The sequence below is a fragment of the Cervus canadensis genome, chromosome 17 (assembly GCF_019320065.1).
Source record: "Cervus canadensis isolate Bull #8, Minnesota chromosome 17, ASM1932006v1, whole genome shotgun sequence".
Lineage (NCBI taxonomy): Eukaryota > Metazoa > Chordata > Mammalia > Artiodactyla > Cervidae > Cervus > Cervus canadensis.
The window spans coordinates 31,539,954-31,564,765 of record NC_057402.1 but is presented as its reverse complement, the minus strand read 5'-3'; the positions used below and the strand labels follow the sequence as shown (position 1 = coordinate 31,564,765).

Here is a 24,812-nt window from a genome sequence, read left to right as displayed (position 1 = left end):
AACTGACAAAGGGGGAAAACACAAAAGGCTGATATCCTTATATTATCCATTCAACAAATATACTAATTTGGTCTGACAATATTCTATCCCTGAGGGTATAGCAGTAAGCAAATCAGAGTAGGTACCTGCCCCTATTGTTCTTTCATTCTCATTGGAAAGGACAGGCAATAAGTAATGAATAACTTCAGACAGTGATAAATGTTACAAAGACCATAAAAGATTGCAAAAACAAACAAAAAACCCAGAGGCAATAACGTGATGGCATATGAAAGGGGCAAGAGGGAAGCTACATTAGAAAGCTGAGAACGGTTCCTCTAAGGAGCTGACATCTGAGCTAAAACATGAATGATGAGACACAGTCAACCGCATAAAGATTAGAGGAAGAGGATCCAGAAAATGGATAACCACAAGTGCAAAGGCCATGAGGCAAGACAAAGATTAGCCTGTTTGAGAAGTGGCTGAAGTGTCTTGAACATAAAGGGTAGTGGCGAGACTGAAACACAATGTAATCAAGAAATATCAAGGCTAAATCATGTTGGGACCTTTAAATCATCATAGGAAGTTAGCACGGTGTTTCAAAACAATAAGAAAGAAATTAACATCCCAAAACAAACAAGGCTAGAAACAATTCACAACTGAAAAAAACCAACTGATCAATCAATACACACATTAAAATGTCAATCTAGCAAGTAATCAAAGTTAAGCAAATTAAAACAGCAACATACATTTATTTACCTTTCACACTGCCAAGCCATCACAAATCATTATTAATATACAATGGCAGTGAGGTGAGAAAACGACAAGATTGTTATTTATGCTAGCAAAAACAAAGGAAAAAAACTAAGTAATCAAAAATAGAGGTGTAATCTAAATAAATTATGGTACATTTCTGTCATGGCAAAGTGTGTGTCCATTAAATTACAATTTCACAGAATACTTAATATTTATGTCTGATACTGTTGATTACACTATTTCTAATCCATTCACAGATTCCAACAGTGCTCCTCTAAAACATCATTTCTATAGCAAAAAGCCCTAAGCCACCGTAAGTTCAGAGACTACTGCAATAACTTTCTAATACTTACTTCCTTCTAGCCCCTTGTCCTTTCCCTTGTTAATCTTCTATACAGCAGGTGATTTCCTCAGTGTTAATCATAACACATTCACATTTTATATTCACCTTTTAACTATAAAGAAATTCTCATTCCAGTGGCCCATGTGAGCTGGCTCCTGTGTTAAAAACATCACCTTTTGCCTCTAACAATGTTCAACACACACAGTATTTGTCTTTGTGCTCTGAACCTGCCAAAACTCATTCAGATCCAAAGACTTCTGTCCTTGCTATTCCTGATATCTAGAATGTGATTTTCTTCCTCCTAATTATTTAGTGAAAGTCACTTGGTCATGTTTGACTCTTTGCGACCCCAACCCCATGGACTATACAGACCAAGGAATTCTCCAGGCCAGAATACTAGAGTGGTGTCATTCCCTTCTCCAGGGGATCTTCCCAACCAAGGCATCAAACCAAGGACCCTGGCACCGCAGGTGGATTCTTTACCATCTGAGCTACCAGGAAAGCCCAAGAATACTGGAGTGGGTAGCCTATCCCTTCTCCAGGGGATCTTCCTGACCCAGGAATCGAACCAGGGTGTCCTGCATTGCAGGTGGATTCTTTACCAGCTGAGAGCTCAATTTAAATATCCCTTCTTTTAGTACAGCCACTATGGAGAACAGTGGGGAGATTCCTTAAAAAACTGGAAATAGAACTGCCATATGACTCAGCAATCCCACTGCTGGGCATACACGCCGAGGAAACCAGATCTGAAAGAGACACGTGCACCTCAATGTTCATCGCAGCACTGTTTACAATAGCCAGGACATGGAGGCAACCTAGGTGTCCATCGGCAGACGAATGGATAAGAAAGCTGTGGTACACATACACAATGGAATATTACTCAGCCATTAAAAAGAATGCATTTGAATCAGTTCTAATGAGGTGGATGAAACTGGAGCCTATTACATAGAGTGAAGTAAGTCAGAAAGAAAAACATCAACACAGTATATTAACGCATATATATGTAATTTAGGAAGATGGTAAGGTTCACTCTACATTCGAGATAGCAAAAGAGACACATGTAAAGAACAGACTTTTGGACTCTGTGGGAGAAGGCAAGGGTGGGATGATCTGAGAGAACAGCATTGAAACATGTATATTATCATATGTGAAACAGATCACCAGTCCAGGTTCGATGCATGAGACAGGGTGCTCAGGGCTGGTGCACTGGGATGACACTGAGGGATGGGATGGGGAGGGAGGTGGGAGGGGGGGTTCAGGACGGGGGATACACGTACACCCATGGCTGATTCATGTCAATGTATGGCAAAACCCACTACAATACTGTAAAGTAATTAGCCTCCAATTAAAATAAATAAATTAAAAATAAATAAATATCCCTTCTTTGAAGGGGTCTCCTCTTGCTATCCTAGGTAAAGGAGACTCCTGCTCCACATTTTTTATCACATGCACTTAGTTCCTTCAGAGGATGTGTGCGTGTATGCCCAGTCATTTCAGTCATGTCCAAATTTCTGCAGCCTCCATGGACGGTAGCCCACCAGGCTCCTCAGTCCGTGGGATTCTCCAGGCAAGAATACTGGAGTGGGTTGCCATTTCCTTCTCCAGGGGATCTTCCCAACCCAGGGACTGAACCCACGCCTCCTGTGACTTCTGCATTGCAGGCGAATTCTTTACCACTGAGACACCCGGGAAGTCCCAGTAACTTACACACAAACCATCAATAGGTATCATAAAATATGTAGGATATAAAAGTAACCTGTGTGCGTGTAAATAAGGATACAATGTTAGTTGCTCAGTCATGTTCAACTCTTTGAGACCCTATGGACTGTAGCCCACCAGACTCCTCGGTCCATGGGATTCTCCAGGCAAGAATACTGCAGGGGGTTGCCATTCCCTTCTCCAGGGGATCTTTAAGACCCAGGGATCAAACCTGGGTCTCCTGTATCTCAGCAGATTCTTTACCACCTGAGCCACTACATATATCAATGTTAATAAAAATATGGGTGAAACTGGAAAATAGATTACAAGACATACATAAACTTCAAATTTTATTTTCACATAAGCCAAAAAAATTAAACTGATTTGAAAATTTATCATTTTCAAAGAAATAACTGAGAAACTGAAATATTAAAAGCAAATTTATAAAATTAAGAGCTCATGTATATATGCATGTTTGTGTGTAGACAGATAACAGACACATGTAGATAAAGATATACACACATACTATTAAAAGAAAGAGGAAAAGAATGAGAAAAGAGGATTATATTAATCAAAATACTCAATACTATAGACTGAATAGAATATTTTTAAGATAATATATTTAAGATGTCATCTTATTTCTATACAACACTAACATCCATTTGAAAATTTTTATGATACTCTAAAAAACCAGAAAAAGCCCATAATTCAAATTCAATCTAACCTGAAATGACAGTACCTTCATAATGAAAACTTTCATAAACCAGTGATTATCGTCAAAGACTATAAGAAGAAAAAGCAAAGGGGGGAAAATAAGCTATCTATAAAGCAGTAGTACAGGAAGCACAAAAATAACATTTGAAGTTCTAAAAATGCCTTTTATCTAAAAAATGCCAAAAATAAAAAATAAGAAAAGACTATACATTATAATCTAAAAAACAAGTATTATCAATGACCAAGATAAGTAATGGCTGCCAAAATAGTGAAAATATTCTCAATTTAAATACAGAAAAAGGGAACATTCAACCACCTCCTAGAGAACAATGGACTTCCTAAAAAGCCTCCTCTGAAAAATGTGGTGTGAAATTATTTCTACTCTTTTCTTCTATTAAAATCTTCCAATTCAGTTTTCCTTTACTGACTGCTTTTTTGGTTTTGTTTTCTATACATGTGTGATTGCTTATCTGCCTAGAATGGTCCTGAGTTACTTCATTTGATTGTATCACAGATCTGGCAGGAGCTTCACATTTGGCATGTAGATGTCCACAGGTGATGTGGCAACAGGCTGAAAAGGCATATGGTAAGCAATCCATGCATGTTCTTGGATATCACTCTTCTTAGGAGGCCACTGTATTTTACTAGAATAAATCAGATCCACTGTGGAACTGGGAATTGAGTTGACTTTTTTAAGACTTCAAAAGAAGATTGCTTCCCATTTGTATTATGTATGTCTTAAAGAAGGACTAATGTAAAATGACATTACATATGTCAAAAAAAAGGGACTAATGTAAGAAGAGAACTAATGTATTAGTTGCTTTCTGCTAAAACTATTTTCTCAAAATTGCACATGACTATTTTTAAAATGGGATCAAAGAAAAAAGAAGCAATTCAGTGTATAAGCTGTAACAGGAGTTTACAAACTAGTTTACAAACTAATATTATTAGCATATGACCAGGGAAATTTGTTTTTACATAATTAGTACCAGGGGATTTCTTCAGTGGCTCAGGGTAAAGAATCTGCCTGCAATGCAGGAGACGCAGCTTCCATCCCTGGGTTAGGAAGACCGGGAGGAGGGCATGGCAATCCACTCCAGTATTCTTGCCTGGAAAATCTCCTAGAAAGAGGAGCCTGGAGGGCTACAGTCCACAGGGTCGCAGAGTCAGAGACAACTGAAACAACTGAACACATTTACAATTAGTACCAAGTCAAGTGTTCTTTCTAGATTATTGTTTAGAATTCATTTAAGGTACTTTCCTGGTAATGTTAACACTAATAGGAAGGAATTCCACCTAGTTGGAATAATGTGTGACTGATTTTAAATGTGGGACTGACCTATGTTTCAGCAATCCATTCAACATTTTTAAGAGTTATAAATTAAGAATCAACCATCTCACAATAAATTGAGTGAGTTCAGAAAGAATTTACTGATGATATTCTCTATGGAAATCACAAATGTGAATAATATGTGGCTTCTACTCGCAAAGAAAAGATAATAGAAAGACAAAACTAGTAAACAAATCTTAGTAAGTGCTAATTAATGAACTGGAGTTTTATCAATAAATATAGAATGAAGTATATTGCTTCAAGGCATCTTAAAAGCAAACAATGAGAATTTGGAAATAAGTAGGATGATATTCAAATCAAAGGCAAGGAGGGCAGTAATATTTTGACCCGGCATCATATGTTTACTGTGAAGCATAGAAAGAATGATTGAGGTCAGGAGGCAGAATTGATAACAGAGAACTAAAGATTTGGTTTGGTTTCAGACATGCTGAATATGTCATAACCTGCATACTATAGGAAAATATGGAGTCAATATTTAAAAAAAGAAATAGAAAAACTATCAATTAATGGCCAATTCTTTTATTATTTGCATTTACATCCATAACATGAGTAAGGTATTATGTATTAGATCACTATCTAAGATTAGGGATAAAATACAGAGGTAACTTTCTGATGAATTTTAGGGTTCATTATTTTTTAATTTTTAACATTTTACTTGACCCACTAAAACAGGGTTTCTATATTAAAGTCCTATACAATATCACAATTAAAAAATAGAGCCATTTAAAAGGGGAAATAAACCAAAATGACAAATTTTTTAAATAGTATATTTTAGATAGCGTATTTCAAAAAACTATATTTTTAAGTATTGATTTTCCTATTTGATGACTGCTGGCTATATATACCATATGCTTCCTAAAAGCTTGCCTGAATTTTACTCTTCCCAAGTATGTTAACAAAAACTTACAAAAACAGAAATTTGTTCTAAAATCAAACTTCCATCATACAGCAATATTCACCTCAGCTAAGTAAAAAATACAAAATAATTTTAATAATTTTGTTAAGTAGAATGTTTAAATTACTTCAATGGTTGGGAAAAGAGTAAAGTAGCAGGAGAAGCTTCTTGATACCTAAAACTAAGATGCAATTAGTCATATTTTATAGTTTGTTCCTTCTTATCAAGTGCAAATACACAGTTTATTGGTATAAGAAATATGACTTCATACAAGTAATCACATATACTACAATTTCTTGCATCAATACTGCTTGAAATTCAACTGATTCTGAGATTTGTCATATTTATTATTTCAGCTAACATAAAGGTTAGAATATCCATTCACCAAGATTCCTAGGCTAGGAAGTGTTAACTGATAAAAATCAGAAATTAAGAGTTAAAGTGTCATCAGTCATATTGGTGAACGTTAGTAAATAAGGTACAGATCTTTGAAATTTTCAATGAGATAATCCATATTTAACAGCAATGTGGAAATAAGGAGCAAAATATTACTGGGATATTTTCTTGATAACTGATTTAACTTCTCTCAAACTCTGATGATCTGATTTGAACAGAACACATTTTTTTCCCCTCTTTTACTTTTTAGTATACTATCTACACTTATTTGAGAGTTTCCAGGAAAAAAAAGATTTTTAAACATAAAAGGAATTTTTCAATTATTTGTACTTACAATGCCATTTTGACTTTTCACTTCTCTAATTATCACCTGACCATATGATAATAATATGTACCTGACCATACATATTAAAGAATCCTACTTTTGGCTAAATTTCAGCAATAAAGATTGCATTAAATTATTATGGTAAGGAATAGCAGAAATTCAATGCTAGATCTCAAACTGTTTAAGTCAACTTTTGTATAGTATACACTCAAAATAGTAATCCATTAAAGTATGATTGAAAAAGCACTTTACTCTCAACAAATACAGCTTCAATTTGATTTTCTGTTATAGGCACACTACTCTCTCGTAACCAAAGGTCACTCTTGGTAACTGACAGTTTGATTTTTCACCTTCTGACCATATTTTGTGATACAATCTGAAAACTTGAGGAACTTAAGAAAAAAAAAATCCTGTAATAGAAAGAAAGAATTTTCTTTCAATCTGAACCTACTTGGATTACTTGGTTACCCTTATTTAATCACCACTGACCCCATCAACTGTAATAAAACAAGAAAGAAAAATTAAGAAATGCAAGGAAACTGAAAGAAGATCAACTGAGCCAAAACAGAGGTAAATCTAAAATGCACTTGCCTAAGAGTAAATAAAATGCAATACCACTAGCTTAAAAAAAATTAGAGGCATAAAAATAATTCTCAAATTATTTGCACCCTCAAATATTTTTGGATCAAGGATATAAATAAATAAAAATATTAGTATGAATTACTCAACAATAGTATTATAAACTCTGATCTCAATGTTCAGAAGAGATTCATAAATTCAGCAAATAATACACTGCATATATTATAGAAAGGAAGTAAGATATTCACTAAGAAATATGTCAGTGGCTGTCTCAAAAATGCTCACAATCTAGTAGGAAGATAGCCATTTTTATAGGCAATACAATAATATCATAAACAAAGTACCAGTGAGAACAAAGAGCACACGAGAGAAAAGCACTTATTCTAACTGCTAAGACCAGTAAAGACTTCACCTAAAATGGGCATCGAAGACCAAGTAAGATTCCACCAGGAGGAAAAGGTAAAAAGAATACCCCAAAGTCACAAAATAGCTTAAGACAAGGCATGGAACAACAGACATGAATGAATATTCATAAATATGCCAGCTGCCCATAAGGGCCTCAGTGTAGGTGATTTAAAAGGATGTTAAAATATGAGTTTTCCTGTTTTTACACTTTCAGGTAAGGATCCAAAGCTGAGAACAATAGGTTCCAAGTACAAGAGCTGAGGTGACACATCATCTATGCAACACTTGGAAAGACTGGGGCCATAAACTGCTCATGTATCCTTTAGTCTATCATTCACATAAAAAAATAAAAGCATCTATTAGAGAAGGGGCGTTTATAAATTGTTTGAGGAATAAACAGAAATATGATTCACTCAGATTTTGCCCTATGCCCTTTAGAATACAGGACACTTAATGAATGGAACAGGAACTGGAATTAGGACTAAAACAAAATCTAAAGGCAAGGGGGCAAGATGAGCTCACTCTGGGCTACCACCTCAGAAATGGCCCAGAGTTCCATTCCAGAGTTTATGGACTCGATAAACATTTTCCCATAGGACAAACAAGGATACTGGGAATGAAACTAGTCCTGAGCCATTTTTAAAGAAAGTCTACCCAAAGGACTACAAAAGGAACAAGATGACACCGGAAGTAGAGGCTAGAGGTAGACCAGAAAGTCAGAGACTAAGGAAGGGAGTCAAACAAAGACAAAGAAGTATAAATTCTAACCAGGTTATCCTCAGGCAGCAGGAATACTTGATAAACCCCTCAAAGCAACAGAAAGAACCCATTCAGATTTCCAACATACCTTTACTACCAATTAGTAATTCTCTATTTCTAATGTCCAAACTTTGGAAGACCCAGGACCTGCACAGTAAGCAGGGAGGAAAAATAAGACAAAAGAAATTGAGAGCTACTGAGAAGTTGCCGTGTAGCACAGGGAGCCCAGGGTGGAGTCCTGGGATGACCTGGAAGGATGGGATGCGGGGAGGGGATGGAATGTAGGTATAACTATGGCGGATTTGCATTGTTGTATGGCAGAAACCAATACAACAATGTAAAAAAAAATATTTAGTAAAACTAAAAAGTAGAAAAGAAAGTCTACTAGTTGATATGTCCTTCCCCACTCAGATTTTTAAGCCTGCTTTGAGTAAGGTTGATGTAAGGGAGAAATTTTACATAGGATTAGAGTTTGGAATTTTAACTTCTTAGCCTGTTTTTTTATTGCCTGAAAATTAAGACTAATTTGCAATGCCAGAGAGTGAGAAAAGAAGGAAAAAAGGAGAAAAAAAATGGGGAGAGAGAGAAGCGCAAGAGGAAGAGAAAAGAAGAAGAGCAAAAGCATGGCAGAACAAAGACAGGTTCTTGAAAAGCATTAAGATATGGAAAAAATAATATTCAGAGTTCAGATTTTATATTCAGTGACAGAAAAGAATAAAGTAAATAGAGTAAAGCACCCTGATGAGTTCATCTCTTTTAATAAATCCATAGAAAGTGGCAAATGGTGGGCAAAGTAGTCTGATTTTAAGGTCAAAATTTTGATTTGATTATTGTGAAGTCTGAAATCTATAAATATAGATGACTTTAAGTTATTTTTTGAAGGCATACAATCATCTAAGCATATATATACAGTGAATTTGTTTAGGGAGAACCTACATCTATTTGTAAAATGTTCACTCATGTTCTGAGTTGCAGAAACTCCTAAGTACTGGCGAAAATAAGTTAAAGGCAAATTCCACCTTCAGTGAGTTTACATTAAGTGAAAGGGTTAGTAGCTCACTCATATCCAACTCTCTGAGACCCCGTGGACTGTAGCCCGCCAGGCTCCTCTGTCCATGGGATTTCCCAGACAAGAAAACTGGAATGGGCTGCCACTTCCTTCTCCAAGAGGTCTTCCTGACCCAGGGATCGAACCTGGGTCTCCCGCATTGCAGGCAGATTCTTTACCATCTGAGCTACCAGGGAAGCCACACAGAGGAAACAGACAAGTACAAGTATTATCTTACAGACAATAACTGCTAGAACAGGAAGAAGCAAAGCCTACAGGATCATATAGAAGTAGGAAACACCTCAGTTAGGAGAAATTAAAGTTATGTCCACAGGATTGGGTTGAGTCATACAACCGATAGGAGCCTAGGATAAAGGGCTATGTGAGTGGCTGGAAAGAATGTTGCAGGCAGGCAAAGGCACAATGAAAGCATGGCATATTTGGGAATTGTAAGAAGTTCAGTATCAATCAATCAAGCAATCAATACGTGCAGGAAGAAATAAAGTTGAGCCAGTTCACATGCCTGGACAGGGAAATTGGATTTTATCTAAAGAACAATGGAGGCCACTGAAAGGTTTTAGTAACACTCATTTTTCATATACTGCATGTCTAGTATACACTAAGAACTCTTTCACATGCTTGTTTTTTCCTCACAACAACCCTGTGAGGTAGGTGTAATGATTTTCAATTAACAGGCTGGGGGGGGGGTACCCTTAAATTTCTTAAGCAAGTTACACTTGAATAAATAGCTACAAAGTGGTGATCAGGATTTCAAACACACTTCAGAAAATACATTAGAAATACACGGATACACACACACAAACATGCATACACATACACACAAGTTTTACCCACAACACATTGAAATATCAGAGTTAAAATTTTTTTAAAACAAGAAGGCTTATTAAATTCTGCATTAAAACCTGTGGCATAAATAGTTCTTCAAGCAAACTTAAACATTTAAAATTTTCAACCAATTCAATTTATACTGATAAACACCTGCAGAATTCATAAAATAGGCAGGAATTTATATAAAATAAGATATAGCAAAGCTTGAGGTCATTCTATGAGGATTTTATCTCCATATATTTGCCAGAGGTTATCTGGGGAAAAGATCTTTTCTCATTTATTTCTAAAATATATACATTCAAATGCATGTATTTTTCTAGGAACATAATTATATTTTGGATGACAAAATATATATTGTATGAATACAAAAGTTTATTAAATGAAGTAACACAAATTTAAACCATTTAGAATAAAAAGAACTGTTCACCTTTTGTTAAATTACAAAATCATCTCCCCATTGTTCACAATAAAATATTTGAAAGTTTTTTATCTCCCTATAGTATCACAAAAGTTTGGTAAGCCAAATAACTTTTTAAAAATATGTTTGGGATGGATCTAAAAATATCTCTAATCTAAAAGATAGAGTATGTACTTTGTAAAACTGAGGAGAGTATCTGAGAAACTAAAATATGTATTGAAACTATTTTAAAATGTGTGCTTTAAAAAAAATTAGTTTAAGTTAAAATCCACACTCAAAGTATACTTCTGGGTAGCTTATTTTCTCATCAATTTCACTTATTTCTTCAGCTAGTCTTAATATTTCTTTTTAAAATCTCTAATTGAAAACTAGAGATTGTCAGAACATTATTGCTGGAGGTCTGAAAGTGAAAGTGAAGTCGTTCAGTCATGTCCAACTCTTTGAGACCCCATGGACTGTAGCCTACCAGGCTCCTCCGTCCATGGGATTCTCCAGGCAAGAATACTGGAGTGGGTTACCATTTCCTTCTCCAGGGGATCTTCCCAACCCAGGGATCGAACCCGGGTCTCCTGCATTGGAGGCAGATGCTTTAACCTCTGAGCTACCAGGGAAGCTGGAGGTCTAAGTACATACAATTATTTAGAAATTCCTATTATCTATGGATTTGATTCATTTTTCCTATTTCAAATAGAAAATTATAACGGAGGATGAAAAAATAAAGGTTTCATTAAGATTAACTACTCTTGATTTAGTATTTATTTCTGAATTCTGAAATTATGAAGAGAATATAGATTAATATGTCTGACCACAATTCAGGCCCTTCAGAATATAATAATAAACTCCCCCTTGGAAAATAAAAAATTAAATAGAGATATTAAGCATCTATAAGATACTTTGTGCAATGAGAATAATTTCTAAATAAACTAATGTTTCAAATGTACAACTGAACTTAAACATCAACATTATTTTTGATTGCACAAGCAGTACATGTTCATTAAATTCAAATAGTACACAAGCATATTAAATAAAAATGAAATTTTCCATATAATTCTTTTTTTCCAAATACCATACACTGGGAGTATATTATACGTTTCATATGAATCTAATTAAATTTCATCAGCCACAGAAGATATAAAATATAACAATTAAATATCCTGTATAACTGAAAAATATTTATTCACATATGCACCACAGGCATACTTTGTACCTTTTCACTAAAACATTAAAATAATATATGTATATATATAAAACATATGGTTTATTCTGTCTAGTATGAGTACTTCAGTTAATAAGATGAATAGGATTAATACTTACACTGCATGTAGAAAATGCAAAGGAACCAATTATAGCAAATCAAATATTTCACGTACTGATAAAATACATTCTTGCTAGAGAAACACAAGTATATTATGTCTAAAACTATAAATTTTTAAAAATACTGATGTTTACTTTTTTAATGTTTTGACTACTGAGTGAAGCATTAAGTATATGCAAGTAAGGGTTAAAATCTCCTTTAAAAGTTAGTTTTTTGGCAATATTTAAGTACATTCTTCTCTGAATGTAAATAAAGTTTAGCTTTTCCTAATATACTTGATGTTTCCTGATGAAAATCAGACTGTATTTATTCTCAAAAAAATTTATTCAAGAACATTGTAACTCCACTACAAATTAGAGACAGTTGACAAATCTTGTAGGAAATTAGACCTCCTATTTGATTCTAAAATAGCACCACTTGGTATTTAATTAGTACAAATAATATTCTAAGTAGAACAAAATCACTTGAACCAAAATATCTTGGTTACATAACGTAAGGTACAATTTTGAATACATTGAATTCTACTATTTAGTGGAAGAGAAAACACTTAAAGAAATGGTCTCTAGAAAATAATTTTTTCCACCCACCTCATTTTACAAGTAAACAAACTGTGGCCCAGAGAGGCTTTTATCTGCTTTCATTGAGAATCTATAGGTATAGAGATGTACACAAATATCATTTAAGTTATGACACATATGTTAAAGTTACCTAAAACAAAAGACACTATGTTTTATAAGATTGACTTTCTAAAGACTAAAAGAGTCTAATTCTTGCCATATAAATGTCTATAGATACACCCATACTCAACACACACACAAAGATAACTAGTAAGTCATACTATTTGACTAAAAAAAGCAAAACAATGAAATATAACAATCCATATCATATTGTTTAAAATGACACAGTGGTTCTTAATGTTATTTTCCTATCCTACAAAGCATAACCATGCCAAACTTACAAAAGTAGCACTCTTGTAAAATTGCTTTTACAAAGGAAAAAAGGAAATTATTAAATAATTAAATGGGAGCGAGCAACTAAAATATGCTAAGTGGAAGTTCAAATATTTACTGTTTCTTTTCTCCCATGCTTTCTTTCAATACGGTAAAAATTTTAAACAATGTTACTAAAACAAAAAATCAAAACTACTTTCATCAAAAACTGGCTTTGCTGCAAAACTTTCACAAAAAGAGTGAAAGTATTTAATTAAGACTAAGGCATAGATAACTGCAAGCAAAGCTCATTAGGATATTTTATTGAATTATAAGTTGATTTGCTACTTTAAGAACATAGCTCTAAAATCTTATATAATATTGATTTGGTCATTTGAAAATTATTTAAAAACAGATTCTCAAGTTTCATTAAAAGTGAAGTAGTTAATAAAGCATTTTAGTTACATCTGCTTTTAGAATAAAATAATTTCCAATGAGTGCATCCATTTATTTGCTATGTAATCAGTACCAATCACAAATTAGATGACCTTAAAAAATGTAGAGCCAGGGAGAGCAGCCCTAAGCTTAACTGACCTCAATACATTTTTCAATGGTGCTTCCGAGTTCTGTGTTATTTGCTCGCTTTGGGTTTTCCAGGCTAGGGCGGGTACACAAGAAACTTACAGTCTATGCAGTACTCCTAGTCAGTCTCACTCTGCAGATGGCACAGTGGAGAAATACCTTCCGTACCGGACCATGTGCAATCTCTTCTACAGCTGGCAGCACCTAGGGGAAAGTGCGCTGTTAAACAGTTGCTGCGTTCCACCTCAGAAGTGGCTGCAATTCGGTGGTGGGTGAAGTGACTCCTGTACATATATACAGGGATGAAAAGTACTATAGAAAATGAGAACATTCGACAACAAAAGGGGCTGTCTGCAAACTGTGCCACAACAAAGCAGGATACGTCGTCTGGTCACAAGAGCCTTACACAGACAGGCTGCTACTCACTTAAGAACTGAGTGTTAAGAATGAGACAGAAAAAATAAAAATACAGTTATTCAGTTCACAATGTAACTAAGTATCACTACTGAAACATAGGTCAAAAAATTAAACCCAAACATTCTTTACTGACTTATAGCATTATTTCTATAGTAATTTTCCTAAAACCAGGTAAATGTATACAGTAAGATTCTTTACTCTGGCCCATTTATTTGCTTTAGATAACAATTCAAGGGGTAAAAACAAAATAGGTGACATATCAAAACTGAAACATAAGTAACATGAAAATATCTAAAAAGAATTGTTAAGGAAAAACATTGTGAAATTCTTAATTACTTAAACATTTTATTAAAAAAAAACAAAACAGTCCTCAAAAACTATAAAGCTTTAAAAGTGACCTAATTAGAAAATGACATCTTCTCTTCCTCAAAGTCACAATGAATTACAATCTAAATACATCTTCTTCCTTTGCCCATATAAACAATGAATTCACCAATTATATGATAATTTCAGCTCATGAATACAGAAAATAATTACTATATCCTACTTCTACTATAAAAACAACACCCTTTGTATATGATTTATCTTTGATGGAATCAGAAGATAAAAATCCAGAAATTGTTCTCTGAGAAATATCACTGAATCACTAAGCATGAAGGTATTTTCTAATCTATCTCTAGGCACAGCTACTATATTTATGCTAATCTGAAGAGGTAACTGATTACATTACTTCAAAATAGCATTTAGGTTCCTGAAACAGATTGAAAATGCTTTGATGCAAAGTCCAACAAATCAGACCATTAAAAAGTGTTCTTTCATCAAACTTATCTGAATCTCACTTGTCATAACAGATTTATTTTGGCATATATTCAGTGAGGTCAGAGACAGCTTACAATTTCCTTTCAGCTTTCTTGAACTCTTTCTATAATAAGTCATAACATAAAGGAATATTATTTACTTTAAGTGACAAGAGGTTGCAAAGGAAGAAAAAGTGCAGAATTCCCCAGTCTCTTTATTAAAAGAAGACATAGATCAGGGATTCCCAATCTGGGGTCTACATATGGGAATTAGGAAAAGTAGGAATTCTGCAAAATTGCAGGCTAAAGATATATTATACAGGTGTATATTTCTTCCCTATGGGAAATGGGCTTTTTTCAGGTTTTCAAAAGGCTCTGTGATTTTCCAAACAAGTTTAAGGAACTACTGGTAAATAATGTGAAGACATTCAACTGAATAAGGAACAGTAATCATTTAAATCAAATTCCTAAATCTGAGCAGCTCATTATGTAAAGTGAGGAACAGACACCAGGAAGTTCCAACCACTAAATGAAATAACTGACAGAAAGCACCTAATATCGACCCATTATTATCAGTAACAGTAGTAACTGTTCAAAAGAGCAATGTCAGACAAAACTTCCTTATAGGGCCCCACCTTTGTTTACTGCTATATAACTTCATAATATATTACTTTTACCTAGCTGTGTCTTCTACTTTTATTTAGGTGTGTCTTCTAAAAGAGATCAACATCACAAGCTACACATTTCTGCATTAGTTTAGATACAAAAATGCTAAATACAAGTTTTGGAACACTGCTACATACTCCTAGAGTCTACATTTTCCCAAAAGCCACACTGGTCCCTTCTATGACACAGTACTTACTTGGAAAAGGTTCAGACATGAAAATAAAATTGGCTTCAATGGTTTATATAAAGTTATTTCATTTTCTTTATCAGGCTGGCCTTTCAAACAACAACAAAAAAATCTAAATTGGAAGAATCTATCAAGGAAACATATTTTCTGAAAAGGTTATACAAATAATACTTTTACTTTCATATACCATTTTATTTACTGTTTAATTTTCTGAGGTAAGAGATACAACAAATATTCATACATACACATCCTCACATCCTTTAAAAAGAAGCTTTAGAGTTACAATATGTAGATAAACCTTACCTTTAAAATGAATTTACAATTATTATAAATAGCATTACAAAATAGTGTGCATGGCGCTCTTCAAGGTTTTGGTAACTTTTAAACACCCATTAAAATCTGACAAATAAATTGCTACCATGTATTAAAGATGCTCAGTGAAGGAATAAGCTTGCAAATGTATCTGAAGTAATGGCAGACAGGGCGACTATATAGTTTGTTCCCAATCATTTCAAATGTAAAGTGCTTTTCCTTGAGTCTTCTCATGATAGGTGTTACATTTTATGTATTCACACACCAATAAAATATATAGCAGTAAGAACAAACAGTAGAGGCTTTAAGGAAAGGCAGAGAAGTAGGAAAGAAGCATAGTAAGCATTCAGAGCACTACAATGAAAAGGATAAGCACAGAATATAGAGCGCACAGAAGGGTCAGTGAAGAGAAGGACAAGAGGCACAGGCCCAATCACGTTAAGGAATTTTTCAATATTTTATTCCACATAAGTGGCATTTTGAGAAGTATTATTATAAAAACCATTTCCAGCAGCAGCATGGGAGATGAACTAGAGGTGCAGATGGTTCAACTGGGATGCTAACAATGGGAATATGCAGTTAAGAACGATAAAAGATTGGTAAAAAAGTTTTAAAGCACACTACTTTGTAAAACACTAAGAGGGTAAAAATTATAAGATAAATCAAAGCTATTTCTAAAGTTTGAGTACAGAAAGTAGCTTGCATTTCATTCATTCATTCACTCAACAACAAAAAAGTTGACTTTCTCACATGGGTCAGGTCCCATTTTAGCCACTGGGCAAAGCACTGAACAAAGGAGCCAGTGATTTGTCCTTTGATTATATGCTAATGGAAAAGACAAGACATTAAAGAAACCATTAAGTATATAATAAAATGTAAGAAAATGATTCACCAATGTACTAAAACTAAAGCAAGCTATGAAAAAAGAGTGACGAATACACTATTTTAAGAGTGTACAAAGAAAACCCAAGGAAGCAGCATTGTATGAGTGAAGAATGAAGTGGCAGGAGTCCACAGGCTGACGATCTGGGGTAAGAATACTGCCGACAGATGGAGGAGCAAGAGCAAACATCTGACACAAGAACAAATGATGAGATGATGTAGGCCTTGTAGGCCACATGATCAAGCTTTAACCTGGGATAATATAAGGACTTCAGATTTGTAACTGTTAGAGAAAGCCACTGCAGTAACTTGACTAGGAGAGAGATATAACCTGTTCAATCTTTAAAAAGCCTCACACTAGCTGTTGTGGTGGAGCTGATGATAGACAGCAAGAAAGAAGTATCAGCAAGACTTTGAGAAAACTTACCAACAGACTATCAGGTGGGACTTCTCCCACAGACAGAAACTGGCATTATAATCCACGACTATGAACAAAAAAGTCACCACTCAAGTGTTTCACATTTAAAAGACAAGTTTAGTTTCTCTTTACTGCAAACTGCCTACCCCTGCCCATCTTGAGTGACTCAATCATCAAAGTCTGCTTCACTGACTTAATGTAGTTGGACAGCGCTATTTCCAAGAGCCCAAAGCCTATTAGAGTGGGCTAAAAGATGGGCATGAATGGAAAACTGGTTACCTCATCACTCAGCTGGACTTTTGCTTAAGTTCAGACTTGCTTATCATCCCATGCCCACACCCCCTAGCCACGCCTATATGGGGAGGTGGGAAAACAGATGTGGAATGGAAAACAGGTAGAGAGAACTGGAGTCACTACTAAAAACAGCAAAGAGTGAGGCTATCAAAGTAGTTGGATTTATGCCTCCAGACAATGAGGATCCCACTGGGGCTGGGTGCACACTGGAGAAGCAGAAACTGAGAAAGAGAAGAAAAAGACAAACTGGACAGGGTGACATTTCAAAAATATCTCATCCCCCCAAAAAGTTTAATATACCTGACACATAAAGAGTAGTATTTGCCTCTTTCCCTACAGAACGCATGAGGGTTATTCAGATGATCAGAAATAGAAAAAATAAAAAAGATGCGCCACTTAAGTAGGGGCATCTTTTCCCTTTTTGCCTCTCTCCTCCAAGCACCAACACTCAGGAGGACAAACAGGGATATCAATGAAAGAGCAGATCATTCTCTACTCACTGGAATGAGCAGCCTGAATGACTAGATTCAACCCCTTCCACACTACAATCTCTCAGAACAGCCTAAGCAGCACCGAGTAGAAGGGGAAAAGCTGTTTTAAATTGTGCTATAAGGTTAAAATTCAAACTGAGTCAGATTAAACTGACTTTACTAAAAGTCAGACCAAATTGATTTTCTGACGTGTCCAGAAAGTTTTAATATTTCCCTGGAGTAAAGAAACAAACAAAAAACTGATGTGACCAATCATAAACAAAGGTCAGGCTGGAGAAAAATAAAAAACTTCATGTTTGCATTCCCATTTAACTCTCCATCCCCATCATCTCAAGCCATGCTTTATTATGAAACGGTTAACACCAGTGAGCTAGTAAATGATTTATTTGCTTTTCATCTCTCTAAAATATTCAGGCTGAATACTTGCATAACCATGTTACTTCTTATTCTTAAGAACAAGTACTTTCTTATTCTTAAGAACTAGTAATTATATAACTACGAGTATTTCATAAGGAATTCTTTAGATTTCCTTGTGTATAAAAGTTATATAAATATTTTGAACATTTGTAAATAATACTGTCTTATTATAAAAACTAACAAATATAAATATTATATACATTTGTAGAGAATACTAGGTTGTACAGAAACTAAAAAGCAAAATCCCATAAATCGGATACCGAACTTAGAAGCTTGAAGACAAAAAGGATCCACAGAAGAAAAAAGAAAAGAAAACAAGAGTTTAAAATGTTTGTTTTAAAGGAACGATTTTGATATTCATATTGGAGTAACCTGAAACACAATTTTAAAGAATATTCTGCCTTGATTTATATCTTAATAACTTTGGGCTGTCCCGTAAATTTTCCATTTATTTAATATTCAAATTAAAATTTAATAGGAATTCTCTGAAAACAGGTATATCTTTTAAAATAAATTAAGGTATCAGGATTTTACATGACTAAATAATACAAAATAATTCTGTTTAAATGTCACACTTTTAGAGACTACAGGATCCTATTACACTCATGTTTGTAACTCCTTGTGTAATGGTCCTGTTCATTTTACAATCACTTATCCTAAATCATGCCTGGTATATAACATATTTTATCAATCAGTTCTCAGAGATACAACACGAGGTAAGTAATATGACTCACAAAGTTACAAAACTAAGTTCTATAATTATACCTTTTTTCTAGTCTATTTTTTCACAGGATATAAGAATAAATGTTATCATTTATAAGTATATTGAAAAGTATAAAGAAAATCATTTAAACTCAAGTATTTCAAACTTACATGTTAATTCACTATTAGTAAATAATGTAAGCCAGATTGTCAACACAATATTGAAAGAGAAGAACAAAGCTGAAGACTGACTCTATCAGACTTTAAGACAGAGGGATCGGGTAGAGAGGGAGGTGGGAGGGGGGACTGGGATGGGGAATACATGTAAATAAATACATGGCTGATTCATGTTAATGTATGACAAAAACCACTACAATATTGTAAAGTAATTAGCCTCCAACTAATAAAAATAAATGAAAAAAAAGAAAAAAAAAAAGACTTAGTACACGGAGAAGGAAACGGCAACCCACTCCAGTATTCTTGCCTGGAAAATCGCATGGACAGAGGAGCCTGGCAGGCTACAGTCCATGGGATCATAAAGAGTCAGACACGACTAAGTAACTGCGCACACACAGATAGTAATTGTACATAAAACCTAAAACCCAGCTGAGGTCCAGATAGTGAAATTGCCATTTGGAGGTCTCACATACAAGATTGTCTTTTTGTTTATTTTTGTTACACATCTTTTAGGACTTCTTCTGTGTAAAGTGACATATGGATATTTTATTATTAAACATTCTAATCGCTGGTGTAAAAGAAAAAGATTTACTATAAAGTAACAGTATTCAAGACTGTTTGATATCAGAAAAACTGATCCTTGGAAGAGAATAAAGAGCCCCAAAACAAACTCATACAAATATAGTCAACGGATCTTGGACAAAGAAGCAAATAAAAGTCAATGAAGAAAGAATAACCTTTTCAACAAATCGTGCTGGCCTAACTGGACATCTGTATCAAAAAAAAAAAAAAAAAAAAAATCTAGATGCAGACAATAAACCTTTAATTAAAAATGAGTTCAAAGCAGGAAAAAGACAAAGCTATAAACTTCCTAGAATATATCATAGGAGAAAAATCTAGGTGACCTTGGAATTGACAATAACTTTTCAGGTACAACACCAAAAGCACAATGCATAAAAAGAAAATAATTCATCAACTGGTCTTCATTAAAGTTGAAAACTTTTGCTTGATGAAAACAAAGAAGCCCGTTAAGAGAATGAAAAAACAAGCTACAGATAGGGAGACATTATTTAGAAAACACATATATGATAAAGGACTAGTAATCTAAAAAGACAAAAAAACTCAAATTCAACAACTAGAAAATGAATTCAGTTTAAAAAATGGGCCAAAGGTCTGAAAAGACACCTCACCAAACAAAAAAGTGATGACCTATGAGCATGTGAAAAGATGTAGAACATCAATCAAATGTGTATTAGTTTGTCAGGGCTGCCATAACTGGAGGACTTAAATAACAGAAATTAATCATCTCACTGTTTGGGAGGCCAGAGTCTGAAATCAAGGTGTTGGCAGGGCTGGTTCCTTCTGAGGGCTGTGAGGGGAGAATCAGATTCCAGGCCTCAATCGTTGGCTTACAGATGGCAGTCTTCAGGTTCCCATGGCACGCCCCCTGCATGCGTATCTGTGTTCAAATTTCCCGTTTTTTGTAAGGACACCAGTCATATTGGATTAGGACTCACTGTAACTACCCTCACTTTAACTTGACTAACTGTATAAAGATCCTAACTCCATATAAAGGCGTAAGGTCAGGAGGTACTAGAAGATTAGAAATTTAAGATATAGATTTGATGGGGATATAACAGTAAGTCAGTAGGGAACTGCCAACTAAAACAACCATGAGATACCACTACACACCTATTAGAATGGCTGAAACCCAAAACACTGACAACACCAAATGTTACTGAGGATGCAGAGCAACAGGAACGTTCATGCACTGCTAGAATGGAAAACAGTACAGCCAACTTGGAAAACAGTCTGGCTGTTTCTTTCAAACTAAACATTCTCTTACCATATGATTCAGCAATCACACTCCTTGGCATTTACGCAAATGAGCTACAACTTATATCTACAAAAAAACCTACACACAAATGTTTATAGCAGCTTTATTCATAATTGCCAAAACCTGGAAGCAGTCATGGTGTTCAACAAGGTGAACGAATAAACAAACTGTGGTATAAGCTTGTCATATAAAAAGAAATGAGGTACCATGCCACAAAAAAGACATAAGGACAGCTTAAATGGATACTACAAGATGAAAAAAAGCCAATCTGAAGAAGGCTACATATTCTATGATTTCAAGCATATGACATTCTGGAAAAGGCAAAACTATACATACAGTGAAAAGATTAATGGTTGCCAGAGATGCAGAGGGGGTTCCTTGGTGGCTCAGGGGTAAAGAATCCAACTACAATGCAGGAGTCACAGGAGATGCGGATCCAACCCCTGGGCTGGGAAGATCCCCTGAAGGGCATAGCAACCCACTCCAGTATTCTTGCCGGAGAATCCTATGGACAGAGGAGCCTGGTGGGCTACAGTCCATGGGGTCGCAGAGTAGGACAGGACTGAAGTGATTTACCACATGTGCACAAGATGCATGGGGAGGAAAAGGGGGATGAGGTAGAACACAGGTGATGTTTGGGACAGTGAAGCTGTTATGCATGACACTGCAGTGATGGATACATATCATACATTTGTAAAGACACTAAAATTTTAATGTATCATACTAATGTATCACACTGAATCTTAATATATCATACTAATGTAAGATGTTAATAAGAAAAAACTGTGTGCCAGGGTGGGGTGGGGTGGGGGTCAGAAGCATGGACAAGTAAAAAAAGTAGAGTCAACTCTCAGTGTCCACAGGAAATTAGCCCTGGATTCCTGCAGATACCAAAACCCAAGGATGCTTAAGTCCCTTACATAAAACTGTAAAGTACTGGTATATACTCTACATAATCCTCCCATAAACATTAAATATCTCTGTATTAGTTATAATACCTGTGTGCTCAGTTGCTTGGTTGTGTCCGACTCTTTGCGACCCCGTGGACTGTAGCCCGCCAGGCTCCTCTGTCCAGGGGGATTCTCCAGGCAGGAATACTGGAGTGGGCAGCCTTTCCCTTCTCCAGGAGATCTTTCTAACCCAGGGATCAAACCAGGCCTCCTGCATTACAGGCGGATTCTTTACCAGCTGAGCCACAAGGGAAGCCCAAGAACACTGGAATGGGTACCCTATCCCTTCTACAGGGGATCTTCCTGACCCAGGAATTGAACCACAGTATCTTGATTTACAAATTGGTTCCAAATTGGGAAAGGAGTACATCAAGGCTGTATATTATCACCCTGCTTATTTAACTTATATGCAGAGTATATCATGTGAAATGCCAGGCTGGATGAAGTAAAAGCTGGAATCAAGATTGACAGGAGAAATATCAATAACCTCAGATACACAGAGGACACCACCCTTATAGCAGAAAGTAAAGAACTAAAGAGCCTCTTGATGAAAGTGAAAGAGGGGAGTGAAAAAGTTGGCTTAAAGATCAACCTTCAGAAAACTAAGATCATGGCATCTGGTCCCATCACTTCATGGCAAATAGATGGGGAAACAATGCAAACAGTGACAGACTTAATTTTGGGGGGCTCCAAAATCACTGCAGATGGTGACTGCAGCCATGAAATTAAAAGACACTTGCTCTATAGAAGAAAGTTATGACCAACATATTAAAAAACAGAAACATTAACTTGCAGACAGAGATCCATACAGTCAAAGCTGTGGTTTTTCCACTAGTCATGTATGGAGTTAGAGTTGGACTATAAAGAAAGCTGAGTGCTGAAGAATTGATGCTTTTGAACTGTGGTGTTGCAGAAGGCTCTTGAGAGTCCTTTGGACAACAAGGAGATCCAATCAGTCAATCCTAAAAGAAATTAGTCCTGAATATTCACTGGAAGGACTGATGCTGAAGCACCAATACTTTGGCCACCTGATGTGAAGAACTGACTCATTGGAAAAGACCCTGATTCTGGGAAAGACTGAAGGCAGGAGAAGGGGACAACAAAGGATAAGATGGCTGGATGGCATCACCGACTCAATGGACATGAGTTTGAGCAAGCTCTCGGATTTGGTGATGGACAGGGAAGCCTGGCGTGCTGCAGTCCATGGGGTAGCAAAGAGTCAAACATGACTGAGCGACTGAACTGAACGCCTGCATTATAGGCAATGGATTCTTTACCAGCTGAGCTACCAGAAGATTCTTTATACCTTTACCTGCTAAGCCATCAGCCCAATCGGGACTTCTAATACCTAATACAATGTAAATTCTATGTAACTATTTGCCAGCACACAACAAATCTGAATTTTTTCTTTTTGGGACTTTCTGGATTTTTTTCTTCCAAAATATTTTCAATCCTTGGTTGTTTGAATCCGAGACTTTAGAACCCATGGGTATTAAGTGCTTAGTTGTGTGCGTGCTCAGCTGTGTCTGACTCTTCGCGACCCCATGGACTACAGCTCACCAGGCTCCCCTGTCCAAGGAATTTTCCAGGCAAGATAACTGAGGTGGGCTGCCATTTCCTACTTCAAGGGATCTTCCTGACCCAGGGATCTAACCCACGTCTCTGGCATCTCCTGCATTGACAGACGCTTTTTCTTTTTACCAACTGTGTCACCTGGGACACTAGTAGCCAATATGAAGGTCAACTGCATATGGCAACTCCCTTGGACTTTCTGCTAAATTTTTCTGTAAGACTAAAACTGCTCTGGGTTTCCCTGGTGGCTCAGCCAGTAAAGAATCCATCTGCAATGCAGGAGACCTGGGTTCAATCCCTGTGTGGGGAAAAACCCCTGGAGAAGGAAATGGCACCCCCCGCCAGTGTTCCCGGAGAATTTCTGAGACAGAGGAGCCCGACAGGCTACAGTCCATGAAGTTGTGAGAGATGCACATGACTTAGCAACTGAGCTACCACTACCGCCAAAATTGCTCTAAGAAGTGCAGACTATTATTTTTTAAAAAGTAGATGTTCTATCAATGAGGCCAACAAGTAAAAAAGTTTAGGATAATTACCTGGAAACAGAAATAGGCCCCCAAAATCTAAGTGCAAATGGTGACACATGATTTTTTCCACAATGGTCATGAAAGTAAATGTGAAAGTAAGTTATAAAAAAGATATTATATGATTTTTAAATATGGTGACTTAGGTGCAATGCAGATAGAGAAACATGGTAACACTGTTGCAATGGCTGATATGAAATGATTTTATCAAGGTAAGATTTTTGTTTGTTTTTCATTTTTCTAATGACATTTTTATGTAAAGCTATTTTTATAGCTTTACCAAAAACAAAAACACATTTTCAATGTAAAGCTTCTTTTTCAGGCTACCTGCACTTGAAACAGAACACAGTGACAGAGCCTAAGAAGAATTCCATACATTCAAAATAAGAAATAAATCTAAACACACAGCTACCCAAACTTGCTGTCATCACATGCAAGTAATATTTCAAGTTTCTAGGATCACAGGGCATGTTAGTTTATAAAGGCAAATCATGCCATAAAGTGCAATAAAATTATAATCTATATATAGGAGAGTTGTAAGTAGGTAACAAGTTTTAAATAGGCCAAGATATTTTGTTAAGTTTAACAACGTGCTATTTTAATTTCAGGAACCCAGATAAAGCCATAGATATAACAGTATTAGGGGTTTAACATTATTATTCTCTTTAGTATTTGTGATATACTTACTTTAGTCATCCTAAAATTCCCCAGCTTACTTGATGATGTTAGCATGGAACCAAGTAATATTGTTTCAGCAAACTGAAATAGAAAACTTCTGACTAAAAGAATTCAAGGATAAGTTTTCTCTCCCTGCCTACACATCATGCAAAT

At 35.5% G+C, this 24,812-nt stretch overlaps 1 protein-coding gene and 1 non-coding gene across 8 annotated transcripts in view; both read right to left on the bottom strand.

Annotated features, from left to right (window-relative positions):
* The window catches only part of NOVA1 (NOVA alternative splicing regulator 1), a 157,961-nt gene that overhangs the window by 93,561 nt on the left and 39,588 nt on the right, over nucleotides 1-24,812 (bottom strand). For 2 of the 7 annotated variants that reach the window (XM_043489669.1, XM_043489670.1), the window contains 2 exons: nucleotides 13,441-13,542; nucleotides 12,415-12,475 (listed from right to left, as the gene is read on the bottom strand). The exons of 3 other annotated variants lie outside the window; for them this stretch is intronic. The gene's annotated coding sequence lies outside the window, so the exon portion shown is untranslated. The remainder of the gene's footprint in view (nucleotides 1-12,414; nucleotides 12,476-13,440; nucleotides 13,543-24,812) is intronic. 2 more of the 7 variants (XM_043489666.1, XM_043489667.1) reach the window with 1 other exon arrangement.
* On the bottom strand, nucleotides 11,052-11,123 carry TRNAW-CCA. The gene has a single exon. It is a non-coding gene; the product is annotated as a tRNA-Trp (tRNA).